Genomic DNA, 15,582 nt, shown 5'->3' on the forward strand with positions numbered 1-15,582 from the left:
GAAAAAGAGAAAACCCAAGAAAGGGAAAACAAATAGAGAAAAAGACCAGTAAGTCACGTAAAAAGAAAAAGAGAGAACCCAAGAAAGGGAAAACAAATAGAGAAAAAGACAAGTAAGTCACGTAAAAAGAAAAAGAGAGAACCCAAGAAAGGGAAAACAATAAAGCAAAGTGAAAAGACAAGTAAGTCACGTAAAAAGAAAAAGAGGAAACCCAAGAAAGGGGAAACAAAGAGAAAAAGAAGTAAAGATAAAGAGAAACAAAGAAAAGAAAGCAAAGTGAAAAGACAAGTAAAGTCATGAAAAAAGAAAAAGAGAAAACCCAAGAAGTGGGAGGAGCAAAGCAACAGTATAAAAGCCAAGACGGCACACAACACAGATACACTGAGCTCGGCCTGAGGAAGGCGAATATACGCCGAAACGTCGCGAAGAGCTCAGTAGATGCGCATAAACCCAAGATGGGCAATTTTTTGAACTGGGGCAGGGGTACCACTATCCTGTCCCGCGGCGGAGAGTGCATCTCAGGGAACCGGCGATTGCTGGTTCCCTGATCTTTTTTCAACACCCTATCCAGCCAGGTCCTCGTGGGATGGGAGGTGCCCCTGCCCTATCCAATTATCCTAACCCTAACCAGGGGGGAACCTTTAAAAGCCAAAGAAGTGTAAAACAAAAGACAAGAAAGTCACGTAGAAAGAAACAAAGCCAGAAAATAAGAGAAAAACAAAGAATATAACGGAAAGGATTTAAAGGAAGGGGGTGCCATAAACACAAATAGAGTGAACAAAGGACGGGATGTCAAAAAAGACAGGGGGTGCCATTAAGAGAAAAATAGAAAGAAAGCAAAGTGAAAAGACAAGTGAGTCACGTAAAAAGAAAAAGAGAAAACCCAAGAAAGGGAAAACAAATAGAGAAAAAGACCAGTAAGTCACGTAAAAAGAAAAAGAGAGAACCCAAGAAAGGGAAAACAAATAGAGAAAAAGACAAGTAAGTCACGTAAAAAGAAAAAGAGAGAACCCAAGAAAGGGAAAACAATAAAGCAAAGTGAAAAGACAAGTAAGTCACGTAAAAAGAAAAAGAGGAAACCCAAGAAAGGGGAAACAAAGAGAAAAAGAAGTAAAGATAAAGAGAAACAAAGAAAAGAAAGCAAAGTGAAAAGACAAGTAAAGTCATGAAAAAAGAAAAAGAGAAAACCCAAGAAGTGGGAGGAGCAAAGCAACAGTATAAAAGCCAAGACGGCACACAACACAGATACACTGAGCTCGGCCTGAGGAAGGCGAATATACGCCGAAACGTCGCGAAGAGCTCAGTAGATGCGCATAAACCCAAGATGGGCAATTTTTTGAACTGGGGCAGGGGTACCACTATCCTGTCCCGCGGCGGAGAGTGCATCTCAGGGAACCGGCGATTGCTGGTTCCCTGATCTTTTTTCAACACCCTATCCAGCCAGGTCCTCGTGGGATGGGAGGTGCCCCTGCCCTATCCAATTATCCTAACCCTAACCAGGGGGGAACCTTTAAAAGCCAAAGAAGTGTAAAACAAAAGACAAGAAAGTCACGTAGAAAGAAACAAAGCCAGAAAATAAGAGAAAAACAAAGAATATAACGGAAAGGATTTAAAGGAAGGGGGTGCCATAAACACAAATAGAGTGAACAAAGGACGGGATGTCAAAAAAGACAGGGGGTGCCATTAAGAGAAAAATAGAAAGAAAGCAAAGTGAAAAGACAAGTGAGTCACGTAAAAAGAAAAAGAGAAAACCCAAGAAAGGGAAAACAAATAGAGAAAAAGACCAGTAAGTCACGTAAAAAGAAAAAGAGAGAACCCAAGAAAGGGAAAACAAATAGAGAAAAAGACAAGTAAGTCACGTAAAAAGAAAAAGAGAGAACCCAAGAAAGGGAAAACAATAAAGCAAAGTGAAAAGACAAGTAAGTCACGTAAAAAGAAAAAGAGGAAACCCAAGAAAGGGGAAACAAAGAGAAAAAGAAGTAAAGATAAAGAGAAACAAAGAAAAGAAAGCAAAGTGAAAAGACAAGTAAAGTCATGAAAAAAGAAAAAGAGAAAACCCAAGAAGTGGGAGGAGCAAAGCAACAGTATAAAAGCCAAGACGGCACACAACACAGATACACTGAGCTCGGCCTGAGGAAGGCGAATATACGCCGAAACGTCGCGAAGAGCTCAGTAGATGCGCATAAACCCAAGATGGGCAATTTTTTGAACTGGGGCAGGGGTACCACTATCCTGTCCCGCGGCGGAGAGTGCATCTCAGGGAACCGGCGATTGCTGGTTCCCTGATCTTTTTTCAACACCCTATCCAGCCAGGTCCTCGTGGGATGGGAGGTGCCCCTGCCCTATCCAATTATCCTAACCCTAACCAGGGGGGAACCTTTAAAAGCCAAAGAAGTGTAAAACAAAAGACAAGAAAGTCACGTAGAAAGAAACAAAGCCAGAAAATAAGAGAAAAACAAAGAATATAACGGAAAGGATTTAAAGGAAGGGGGTGCCATAAACACAAATAGAGTGAACAAAGGACGGGATGTCAAAAAAGACAGGGGGTGCCATTAAGAGAAAAATAGAAAGAAAGCAAAGTGAAAAGACAAGTGAGTCACGTAAAAAGAAAAAGAGAAAACCCAAGAAAGGGAAAACAAATAGAGAAAAAGACCAGTAAGTCACGTAAAAAGAAAAAGAGAGAACCCAAGAAAGGGAAAACAAATAGAGAAAAAGACAAGTAAGTCACGTAAAAAGAAAAAGAGAGAACCCAAGAAAGGGAAAACAATAAAGCAAAGTGAAAAGACAAGTAAGTCACGTAAAAAGAAAAAGAGGAAACCCAAGAAAGGGGAAACAAAGAGAAAAAGAAGTAAAGATAAAGAGAAACAAAGAAAAGAAAGCAAAGTGAAAAGACAAGTAAAGTCATGAAAAAAGAAAAAGAGAAAACCCAAGAAGTGGGAGGAGCAAAGCAACAGTATAAAAGCCAAGACGGCACACAACACAGATACACTGAGCTCGGCCTGAGGAAGGCGAATATACGCCGAAACGTCGCGAAGAGCTCAGTAGATGCGCATAAACCCAAGATGGGCAATTTTTTGAACTGGGGCAGGGGTACCACTATCCTGTCCCGCGGCGGAGAGTGCATCTCAGGGAACCGGCGATTGCTGGTTCCCTGATCTTTTTTCAACACCCTATCCAGCCAGGTCCTCGTGGGATGGGAGGTGCCCCTGCCCTATCCAATTATCCTAACCCTAACCAGGGGGGAACCTTTAAAAGCCAAAGAAGTGTAAAACAAAAGACAAGAAAGTCACGTAGAAAGAAACAAAGCCAGAAAATAAGAGAAAAACAAAGAATATAACGGAAAGGATTTAAAGGAAGGGGGTGCCATAAACACAAATAGAGTGAACAAAGGACGGGATGTCAAAAAAGACAGGGGGTGCCATTAAGAGAAAAATAGAAAGAAAGCAAAGTGAAAAGACAAGTGAGTCACGTAAAAAGAAAAAGAGAAAACCCAAGAAAGGGAAAACAAATAGAGAAAAAGACCAGTAAGTCACGTAAAAAGAAAAAGAGAGAACCCAAGAAAGGGAAAACAAATAGAGAAAAAGACAAGTAAGTCACGTAAAAAGAAAAAGAGAGAACCCAAGAAAGGGAAAACAATAAAGCAAAGTGAAAAGACAAGTAAGTCACGTAAAAAGAAAAAGAGGAAACCCAAGAAAGGGGAAACAAAGAGAAAAAGAAGTAAAGATAAAGAGAAACAAAGAAAAGAAAGCAAAGTGAAAAGACAAGTAAAGTCATGAAAAAAGAAAAAGAGAAAACCCAAGAAGTGGGAGGAGCAAAGCAACAGTATAAAAGCCAAGACGGCACACAACACAGATACACTGAGCTCGGCCTGAGGAAGGCGAATATACGCCGAAACGTCGCGAAGAGCTCAGTAGATGCGCATAAACCCAAGATGGGCAATTTTTTGAACTGGGGCAGGGGTACCACTATCCTGTCCCGCGGCGGAGAGTGCATCTCAGGGAACCGGCGATTGCTGGTTCCCTGATCTTTTTTCAACACCCTATCCAGCCAGGTCCTCGTGGGATGGGAGGTGCCCCTGCCCTATCCAATTATCCTAACCCTAACCAGGGGGGAACCTTTAAAAGCCAAAGAAGTGTAAAACAAAAGACAAGAAAGTCACGTAGAAAGAAACAAAGCCAGAAAATAAGAGAAAAACAAAGAATATAACGGAAAGGATTTAAAGGAAGGGGGTGCCATAAACACAAATAGAGTGAACAAAGGACGGGATGTCAAAAAAGACAGGGGGTGCCATTAAGAGAAAAATAGAAAGAAAGCAAAGTGAAAAGACAAGTGAGTCACGTAAAAAGAAAAAGAGAAAACCCAAGAAAGGGAAAACAAATAGAGAAAAAGACCAGTAAGTCACGTAAAAAGAAAAAGAGAGAACCCAAGAAAGGGAAAACAAATAGAGAAAAAGACAAGTAAGTCACGTAAAAAGAAAAAGAGAGAACCCAAGAAAGGGAAAACAATAAAGCAAAGTGAAAAGACAAGTAAGTCACGTAAAAAGAAAAAGAGGAAACCCAAGAAAGGGGAAACAAAGAGAAAAAGAAGTAAAGATAAAGAGAAACAAAGAAAAGAAAGCAAAGTGAAAAGACAAGTAAAGTCATGAAAAAAGAAAAAGAGAAAACCCAAGAAGTGGGAGGAGCAAAGCAACAGTATAAAAGCCAAGACGGCACACAACACAGATACACTGAGCTCGGCCTGAGGAAGGCGAATATACGCCGAAACGTCGCGAAGAGCTCAGTAGATGCGCATAAACCCAAGATGGGCAATTTTTTGAACTGGGGCAGGGGTACCACTATCCTGTCCCGCGGCGGAGAGTGCATCTCAGGGAACCGGCGATTGCTGGTTCCCTGATCTTTTTTCAACACCCTATCCAGCCAGGTCCTCGTGGGATGGGAGGTGCCCCTGCCCTATCCAATTATCCTAACCCTAACCAGGGGGGAACCTTTAAAAGCCAAAGAAGTGTAAAACAAAAGACAAGAAAGTCACGTAGAAAGAAACAAAGCCAGAAAATAAGAGAAAAACAAAGAATATAACGGAAAGGATTTAAAGGAAGGGGGTGCCATAAACACAAATAGAGTGAACAAAGGACGGGATGTCAAAAAAGACAGGGGGTGCCATTAAGAGAAAAATAGAAAGAAAGCAAAGTGAAAAGACAAGTGAGTCACGTAAAAAGAAAAAGAGAAAACCCAAGAAAGGGAAAACAAATAGAGAAAAAGACCAGTAAGTCACGTAAAAAGAAAAAGAGAGAACCCAAGAAAGGGAAAACAAATAGAGAAAAAGACAAGTAAGTCACGTAAAAAGAAAAAGAGAGAACCCAAGAAAGGGAAAACAATAAAGCAAAGTGAAAAGACAAGTAAGTCACGTAAAAAGAAAAAGAGGAAACCCAAGAAAGGGGAAACAAAGAGAAAAAGAAGTAAAGATAAAGAGAAACAAAGAAAAGAAAGCAAAGTGAAAAGACAAGTAAAGTCATGAAAAAAGAAAAAGAGAAAACCCAAGAAGTGGGAGGAGCAAAGCAACAGTATAAAAGCCAAGACGGCACACAACACAGATACACTGAGCTCGGCCTGAGGAAGGCGAATATACGCCGAAACGTCGCGAAGAGCTCAGTAGATGCGCATAAACCCAAGATGGGCAATTTTTTGAACTGGGGCAGGGGTACCACTATCCTGTCCCGCGGCGGAGAGTGCATCTCAGGGAACCGGCGATTGCTGGTTCCCTGATCTTTTTTCAACACCCTATCCAGCCAGGTCCTCGTGGGATGGGAGGTGCCCCTGCCCTATCCAATTATCCTAACCCTAACCAGGGGGGAACCTTTAAAAGCCAAAGAAGTGTAAAACAAAAGACAAGAAAGTCACGTAGAAAGAAACAAAGCCAGAAAATAAGAGAAAAACAAAGAATATAACGGAAAGGATTTAAAGGAAGGGGGTGCCATAAACACAAATAGAGTGAACAAAGGACGGGATGTCAAAAAAGACAGGGGGTGCCATTAAGAGAAAAATAGAAAGAAAGCAAAGTGAAAAGACAAGTGAGTCACGTAAAAAGAAAAAGAGAAAACCCAAGAAAGGGAAAACAAATAGAGAAAAAGACCAGTAAGTCACGTAAAAAGAAAAAGAGAGAACCCAAGAAAGGGAAAACAAATAGAGAAAAAGACAAGTAAGTCACGTAAAAAGAAAAAGAGAGAACCCAAGAAAGGGAAAACAATAAAGCAAAGTGAAAAGACAAGTAAGTCACGTAAAAAGAAAAAGAGGAAACCCAAGAAAGGGGAAACAAAGAGAAAAAGAAGTAAAGATAAAGAGAAACAAAGAAAAGAAAGCAAAGTGAAAAGACAAGTAAAGTCATGAAAAAAGAAAAAGAGAAAACCCAAGAAGTGGGAGGAGCAAAGCAACAGTATAAAAGCCAAGACGGCACACAACACAGATACACTGAGCTCGGCCTGAGGAAGGCGAATATACGCCGAAACGTCGCGAAGAGCTCAGTAGATGCGCATAAACCCAAGATGGGCAATTTTTTGAACTGGGGCAGGGGTACCACTATCCTGTCCCGCGGCGGAGAGTGCATCTCAGGGAACCGGCGATTGCTGGTTCCCTGATCTTTTTTCAACACCCTATCCAGCCAGGTCCTCGTGGGATGGGAGGTGCCCCTGCCCTATCCAATTATCCTAACCCTAACCAGGGGGGAACCTTTAAAAGCCAAAGAAGTGTAAAACAAAAGACAAGAAAGTCACGTAGAAAGAAACAAAGCCAGAAAATAAGAGAAAAACAAAGAATATAACGGAAAGGATTTAAAGGAAGGGGGTGCCATAAACACAAATAGAGTGAACAAAGGACGGGATGTCAAAAAAGACAGGGGGTGCCATTAAGAGAAAAATAGAAAGAAAGCAAAGTGAAAAGACAAGTGAGTCACGTAAAAAGAAAAAGAGAAAACCCAAGAAAGGGAAAACAAATAGAGAAAAAGACCAGTAAGTCACGTAAAAAGAAAAAGAGAGAACCCAAGAAAGGGAAAACAAATAGAGAAAAAGACAAGTAAGTCACGTAAAAAGAAAAAGAGAGAACCCAAGAAAGGGAAAACAATAAAGCAAAGTGAAAAGACAAGTAAGTCACGTAAAAAGAAAAAGAGGAAACCCAAGAAAGGGGAAACAAAGAGAAAAAGAAGTAAAGATAAAGAGAAACAAAGAAAAGAAAGCAAAGTGAAAAGACAAGTAAAGTCATGAAAAAAGAAAAAGAGAAAACCCAAGAAGTGGGAGGAGCAAAGCAACAGTATAAAAGCCAAGACGGCACACAACACAGATACACTGAGCTCGGCCTGAGGAAGGCGAATATACGCCGAAACGTCGCGAAGAGCTCAGTAGATGCGCATAAACCCAAGATGGGCAATTTTTTGAACTGGGGCAGGGGTACCACTATCCTGTCCCGCGGCGGAGAGTGCATCTCAGGGAACCGGCGATTGCTGGTTCCCTGATCTTTTTTCAACACCCTATCCAGCCAGGTCCTCGTGGGATGGGAGGTGCCCCTGCCCTATCCAATTATCCTAACCCTAACCAGGGGGGAACCTTTAAAAGCCAAAGAAGTGTAAAACAAAAGACAAGAAAGTCACGTAGAAAGAAACAAAGCCAGAAAATAAGAGAAAAACAAAGAATATAACGGAAAGGATTTAAAGGAAGGGGGTGCCATAAACACAAATAGAGTGAACAAAGGACGGGATGTCAAAAAAGACAGGGGGTGCCATTAAGAGAAAAATAGAAAGAAAGCAAAGTGAAAAGACAAGTGAGTCACGTAAAAAGAAAAAGAGAAAACCCAAGAAAGGGAAAACAAATAGAGAAAAAGACCAGTAAGTCACGTAAAAAGAAAAAGAGAGAACCCAAGAAAGGGAAAACAAATAGAGAAAAAGACAAGTAAGTCACGTAAAAAGAAAAAGAGAGAACCCAAGAAAGGGAAAACAATAAAGCAAAGTGAAAAGACAAGTAAGTCACGTAAAAAGAAAAAGAGGAAACCCAAGAAAGGGGAAACAAAGAGAAAAAGAAGTAAAGATAAAGAGAAACAAAGAAAAGAAAGCAAAGTGAAAAGACAAGTAAAGTCATGAAAAAAGAAAAAGAGAAAACCCAAGAAGTGGGAGGAGCAAAGCAACAGTATAAAAGCCAAGACGGCACACAACACAGATACACTGAGCTCGGCCTGAGGAAGGCGAATATACGCCGAAACGTCGCGAAGAGCTCAGTAGATGCGCATAAACCCAAGATGGGCAATTTTTTGAACTGGGGCAGGGGTACCACTATCCTGTCCCGCGGCGGAGAGTGCATCTCAGGGAACCGGCGATTGCTGGTTCCCTGATCTTTTTTCAACACCCTATCCAGCCAGGTCCTCGTGGGATGGGAGGTGCCCCTGCCCTATCCAATTATCCTAACCCTAACCAGGGGGGAACCTTTAAAAGCCAAAGAAGTGTAAAACAAAAGACAAGAAAGTCACGTAGAAAGAAACAAAGCCAGAAAATAAGAGAAAAACAAAGAATATAACGGAAAGGATTTAAAGGAAGGGGGTGCCATAAACACAAATAGAGTGAACAAAGGACGGGATGTCAAAAAAGACAGGGGGTGCCATTAAGAGAAAAATAGAAAGAAAGCAAAGTGAAAAGACAAGTGAGTCACGTAAAAAGAAAAAGAGAAAACCCAAGAAAGGGAAAACAAATAGAGAAAAAGACCAGTAAGTCACGTAAAAAGAAAAAGAGAGAACCCAAGAAAGGGAAAACAAATAGAGAAAAAGACAAGTAAGTCACGTAAAAAGAAAAAGAGAGAACCCAAGAAAGGGAAAACAATAAAGCAAAGTGAAAAGACAAGTAAGTCACGTAAAAAGAAAAAGAGGAAACCCAAGAAAGGGGAAACAAAGAGAAAAAGAAGTAAAGATAAAGAGAAACAAAGAAAAGAAAGCAAAGTGAAAAGACAAGTAAAGTCATGAAAAAAGAAAAAGAGAAAACCCAAGAAGTGGGAGGAGCAAAGCAACAGTATAAAAGCCAAGACGGCACACAACACAGATACACTGAGCTCGGCCTGAGGAAGGCGAATATACGCCGAAACGTCGCGAAGAGCTCAGTAGATGCGCATAAACCCAAGATGGGCAATTTTTTGAACTGGGGCAGGGGTACCACTATCCTGTCCCGCGGCGGAGAGTGCATCTCAGGGAACCGGCGATTGCTGGTTCCCTGATCTTTTTTCAACACCCTATCCAGCCAGGTCCTCGTGGGATGGGAGGTGCCCCTGCCCTATCCAATTATCCTAACCCTAACCAGGGGGGAACCTTTAAAAGCCAAAGAAGTGTAAAACAAAAGACAAGAAAGTCACGTAGAAAGAAACAAAGCCAGAAAATAAGAGAAAAACAAAGAATATAACGGAAAGGATTTAAAGGAAGGGGGTGCCATAAACACAAATAGAGTGAACAAAGGACGGGATGTCAAAAAAGACAGGGGGTGCCATTAAGAGAAAAATAGAAAGAAAGCAAAGTGAAAAGACAAGTGAGTCACGTAAAAAGAAAAAGAGAAAACCCAAGAAAGGGAAAACAAATAGAGAAAAAGACCAGTAAGTCACGTAAAAAGAAAAAGAGAGAACCCAAGAAAGGGAAAACAAATAGAGAAAAAGACAAGTAAGTCACGTAAAAAGAAAAAGAGAGAACCCAAGAAAGGGAAAACAATAAAGCAAAGTGAAAAGACAAGTAAGTCACGTAAAAAGAAAAAGAGGAAACCCAAGAAAGGGGAAACAAAGAGAAAAAGAAGTAAAGATAAAGAGAAACAAAGAAAAGAAAGCAAAGTGAAAAGACAAGTAAAGTCATGAAAAAAGAAAAAGAGAAAACCCAAGAAGTGGGAGGAGCAAAGCAACAGTATAAAAGCCAAGACGGCACACAACACAGATACACTGAGCTCGGCCTGAGGAAGGCGAATATACGCCGAAACGTCGCGAAGAGCTCAGTAGATGCGCATAAACCCAAGATGGGCAATTTTTTGAACTGGGGCAGGGGTACCACTATCCTGTCCCGCGGCGGAGAGTGCATCTCAGGGAACCGGCGATTGCTGGTTCCCTGATCTTTTTTCAACACCCTATCCAGCCAGGTCCTCGTGGGATGGGAGGTGCCCCTGCCCTATCCAATTATCCTAACCCTAACCAGGGGGGAACCTTTAAAAGCCAAAGAAGTGTAAAACAAAAGACAAGAAAGTCACGTAGAAAGAAACAAAGCCAGAAAATAAGAGAAAAACAAAGAATATAACGGAAAGGATTTAAAGGAAGGGGGTGCCATAAACACAAATAGAGTGAACAAAGGACGGGATGTCAAAAAAGACAGGGGGTGCCATTAAGAGAAAAATAGAAAGAAAGCAAAGTGAAAAGACAAGTGAGTCACGTAAAAAGAAAAAGAGAAAACCCAAGAAAGGGAAAACAAATAGAGAAAAAGACCAGTAAGTCACGTAAAAAGAAAAAGAGAGAACCCAAGAAAGGGAAAACAAATAGAGAAAAAGACAAGTAAGTCACGTAAAAAGAAAAAGAGAGAACCCAAGAAAGGGAAAACAATAAAGCAAAGTGAAAAGACAAGTAAGTCACGTAAAAAGAAAAAGAGGAAACCCAAGAAAGGGGAAACAAAGAGAAAAAGAAGTAAAGATAAAGAGAAACAAAGAAAAGAAAGCAAAGTGAAAAGACAAGTAAAGTCATGAAAAAAGAAAAAGAGAAAACCCAAGAAGTGGGAGGAGCAAAGCAACAGTATAAAAGCCAAGACGGCACACAACACAGATACACTGAGCTCGGCCTGAGGAAGGCGAATATACGCCGAAACGTCGCGAAGAGCTCAGTAGATGCGCATAAACCCAAGATGGGCAATTTTTTGAACTGGGGCAGGGGTACCACTATCCTGTCCCGCGGCGGAGAGTGCATCTCAGGGAACCGGCGATTGCTGGTTCCCTGATCTTTTTTCAACACCCTATCCAGCCAGGTCCTCGTGGGATGGGAGGTGCCCCTGCCCTATCCAATTATCCTAACCCTAACCAGGGGGGAACCTTTAAAAGCCAAAGAAGTGTAAAACAAAAGACAAGAAAGTCACGTAGAAAGAAACAAAGCCAGAAAATAAGAGAAAAACAAAGAATATAACGGAAAGGATTTAAAGGAAGGGGGTGCCATAAACACAAATAGAGTGAACAAAGGACGGGATGTCAAAAAAGACAGGGGGTGCCATTAAGAGAAAAATAGAAAGAAAGCAAAGTGAAAAGACAAGTGAGTCACGTAAAAAGAAAAAGAGAAAACCCAAGAAAGGGAAAACAAATAGAGAAAAAGACCAGTAAGTCACGTAAAAAGAAAAAGAGAGAACCCAAGAAAGGGAAAACAAATAGAGAAAAAGACAAGTAAGTCACGTAAAAAGAAAAAGAGAGAACCCAAGAAAGGGAAAACAATAAAGCAAAGTGAAAAGACAAGTAAGTCACGTAAAAAGAAAAAGAGGAAACCCAAGAAAGGGGAAACAAAGAGAAAAAGAAGTAAAGATAAAGAGAAACAAAGAAAAGAAAGCAAAGTGAAAAGACAAGTAAAGTCATGAAAAAAGAAAAAGAGAAAACCCAAGAAGTGGGAGGAGCAAAGCAACAGTATAAAAGCCAAGACGGCACACAACACAGATACACTGAGCTCGGCCTGAGGAAGGCGAATATACGCCGAAACGTCGCGAAGAGCTCAGTAGATGCGCATAAACCCAAGATGGGCAATTTTTTGAACTGGGGCAGGGGTACCACTATCCTGTCCCGCGGCGGAGAGTGCATCTCAGGGAACCGGCGATTGCTGGTTCCCTGATCTTTTTTCAACACCCTATCCAGCCAGGTCCTCGTGGGATGGGAGGTGCCCCTGCCCTATCCAATTATCCTAACCCTAACCAGGGGGGAACCTTTAAAAGCCAAAGAAGTGTAAAACAAAAGACAAGAAAGTCACGTAGAAAGAAACAAAGCCAGAAAATAAGAGAAAAACAAAGAATATAACGGAAAGGATTTAAAGGAAGGGGGTGCCATAAACACAAATAGAGTGAACAAAGGACGGGATGTCAAAAAAGACAGGGGGTGCCATTAAGAGAAAAATAGAAAGAAAGCAAAGTGAAAAGACAAGTGAGTCACGTAAAAAGAAAAAGAGAAAACCCAAGAAAGGGAAAACAAATAGAGAAAAAGACCAGTAAGTCACGTAAAAAGAAAAAGAGAGAACCCAAGAAAGGGAAAACAAATAGAGAAAAAGACAAGTAAGTCACGTAAAAAGAAAAAGAGAGAACCCAAGAAAGGGAAAACAATAAAGCAAAGTGAAAAGACAAGTAAGTCACGTAAAAAGAAAAAGAGGAAACCCAAGAAAGGGGAAACAAAGAGAAAAAGAAGTAAAGATAAAGAGAAACAAAGAAAAGAAAGCAAAGTGAAAAGACAAGTAAAGTCATGAAAAAAGAAAAAGAGAAAACCCAAGAAGTGGGAGGAGCAAAGCAACAGTATAAAAGCCAAGACGGCACACAACACAGATACACTGAGCTCGGCCTGAGGAAGGCGAATATACGCCGAAACGTCGCGAAGAGCTCAGTAGATGCGCATAAACCCAAGATGGGCAATTTTTTGAACTGGGGCAGGGGTACCACTATCCTGTCCCGCGGCGGAGAGTGCATCTCAGGGAACCGGCGATTGCTGGTTCCCTGATCTTTTTTCAACACCCTATCCAGCCAGGTCCTCGTGGGATGGGAGGTGCCCCTGCCCTATCCAATTATCCTAACCCTAACCAGGGGGGAACCTTTAAAAGCCAAAGAAGTGTAAAACAAAAGACAAGAAAGTCACGTAGAAAGAAACAAAGCCAGAAAATAAGAGAAAAACAAAGAATATAACGGAAAGGATTTAAAGGAAGGGGGTGCCATAAACACAAATAGAGTGAACAAAGGACGGGATGTCAAAAAAGACAGGGGGTGCCATTAAGAGAAAAATAGAAAGAAAGCAAAGTGAAAAGACAAGTGAGTCACGTAAAAAGAAAAAGAGAAAACCCAAGAAAGGGAAAACAAATAGAGAAAAAGACCAGTAAGTCACGTAAAAAGAAAAAGAGAGAACCCAAGAAAGGGAAAACAAATAGAGAAAAAGACAAGTAAGTCACGTAAAAAGAAAAAGAGAGAACCCAAGAAAGGGAAAACAATAAAGCAAAGTGAAAAGACAAGTAAGTCACGTAAAAAGAAAAAGAGGAAACCCAAGAAAGGGGAAACAAAGAGAAAAAGAAGTAAAGATAAAGAGAAACAAAGAAAAGAAAGCAAAGTGAAAAGACAAGTAAAGTCATGAAAAAAGAAAAAGAGAAAACCCAAGAAGTGGGAGGAGCAAAGCAACAGTATAAAAGCCAAGACGGCACACAACACAGATACACTGAGCTCGGCCTGAGGAAGGCGAATATACGCCGAAACGTCGCGAAGAGCTCAGTAGATGCGCATAAACCCAAGATGGGCAATTTTTTGAACTGGGGCAGGGGTACCACTATCCTGTCCCGCGGCGGAGAGTGCATCTCAGGGAACCGGCGATTGCTGGTTCCCTGATCTTTTTTCAACACCCTATCCAGCCAGGTCCTCGTGGGATGGGAGGTGCCCCTGCCCTATCCAATTATCCTAACCCTAACCAGGGGGGAACCTTTAAAAGCCAAAGAAGTGTAAAACAAAAGACAAGAAAGTCACGTAGAAAGAAACAAAGCCAGAAAATAAGAGAAAAACAAAGAATATAACGGAAAGGATTTAAAGGAAGGGGGTGCCATAAACACAAATAGAGTGAACAAAGGACGGGATGTCAAAAAAGACAGGGGGTGCCATTAAGAGAAAAATAGAAAGAAAGCAAAGTGAAAAGACAAGTGAGTCACGTAAAAAGAAAAAGAGAAAACCCAAGAAAGGGAAAACAAATAGAGAAAAAGACCAGTAAGTCACGTAAAAAGAAAAAGAGAGAACCCAAGAAAGGGAAAACAAATAGAGAAAAAGACAAGTAAGTCACGTAAAAAGAAAAAGAGAGAACCCAAGAAAGGGAAAACAATAAAGCAAAGTGAAAAGACAAGTAAGTCACGTAAAAAGAAAAAGAGGAAACCCAAGAAAGGGGAAACAAAGAGAAAAAGAAGTAAAGATAAAGAGAAACAAAGAAAAGAAAGCAAAGTGAAAAGACAAGTAAAGTCATGAAAAAAGAAAAAGAGAAAACCCAAGAAGTGGGAGGAGCAAAGCAACAGTATAAAAGCCAAGACGGCACACAACACAGATACACTGAGCTCGGCCTGAGGAAGGCGAATATACGCCGAAACGTCGCGAAGAGCTCAGTAGATGCGCATAAACCCAAGATGGGCAATTTTTTGAACTGGGGCAGGGGTACCACTATCCTGTCCCGCGGCGGAGAGTGCATCTCAGGGAACCGGCGATTGCTGGTTCCCTGATCTTTTTTCAACACCCTATCCAGCCAGGTCCTCGTGGGATGGGAGGTGCCCCTGCCCTATCCAATTATCCTAACCCTAACCAGGGGGGAACCTTTAAAAGCCAAAGAAGTGTAAAACAAAAGACAAGAAAGTCACGTAGAAAGAAACAAAGCCAGAAAATAAGAGAAAAACAAAGAATATAACGGAAAGGATTTAAAGGAAGGGGGTGCCATAAACACAAATAGAGTGAACAAAGGACGGGATGTCAAAAAAGACAGGGGGTGCCATTAAGAGAAAAATAGAAAGAAAGCAAAGTGAAAAGACAAGTGAGTCACGTAAAAAGAAAAAGAGAAAACCCAAGAAAGGGAAAACAAATAGAGAAAAAGACCAGTAAGTCACGTAAAAAGAAAAAGAGAGAACCCAAGAAAGGGAAAACAAATAGAGAAAAAGACAAGTAAGTCACGTAAAAAGAAAAAGAGAGAACCCAAGAAAGGGAAAACAATAAAGCAAAGTGAAAAGACAAGTAAGTCACGTAAAAAGAAAAAGAGGAAACCCAAGAAAGGGGAAACAAAGAGAAAAAGAAGTAAAGATAAAGAGAAACAAAGAAAAGAAAGCAAAGTGAAAAGACAAGTAAAGTCATGAAAAAAGAAAAAGAGAAAACCCAAGAAGTGGGAGGAGCAAAGCAACAGTATAAAAGCCAAGACGGCACACAACACAGATACACTGAGCTCGGCCTGAGGAAGGCGAATATACGCCGAAACGTCGCGAAGAGCTCAGTAGATGCGCATAAACCCAAGATGGGCAATTTTTTGAACTGGGGCAGGGGTACCACTATCCTGTCCCGCGGCGGAGAGTGCATCTCAGGGAACCGGCGATTGCTGGTTCCCTGATCTTTTTTCAACACCCTATCCAGCCAGGTCCTCGTGGGATGGGAGGTGCCCCTGCCCTATCCAATTATCCTAACCCTAACCAGGGGGGAACCTTTAAAAGCCAAAGAAGTGTAAAACAAAAGACAAGAAAGTCACGTAGAAAGAAACAAAGCCAGAAAATAAGAGAAAAACAAAGAATATAACGGAAAGGATTTAAAGGAAGGGGGTGCCATAAACACAAATAGAGTGAACAAAGGACGGGATGTCAAAAAAGACAGGGGG

Source organism: Aulonocara stuartgranti, assembly GCF_965226115.1.
Source record: "Aulonocara stuartgranti genome assembly, chromosome: 12".
Classification (NCBI taxonomy): domain Eukaryota; kingdom Metazoa; phylum Chordata; class Actinopteri; order Cichliformes; family Cichlidae; genus Aulonocara; species Aulonocara stuartgranti.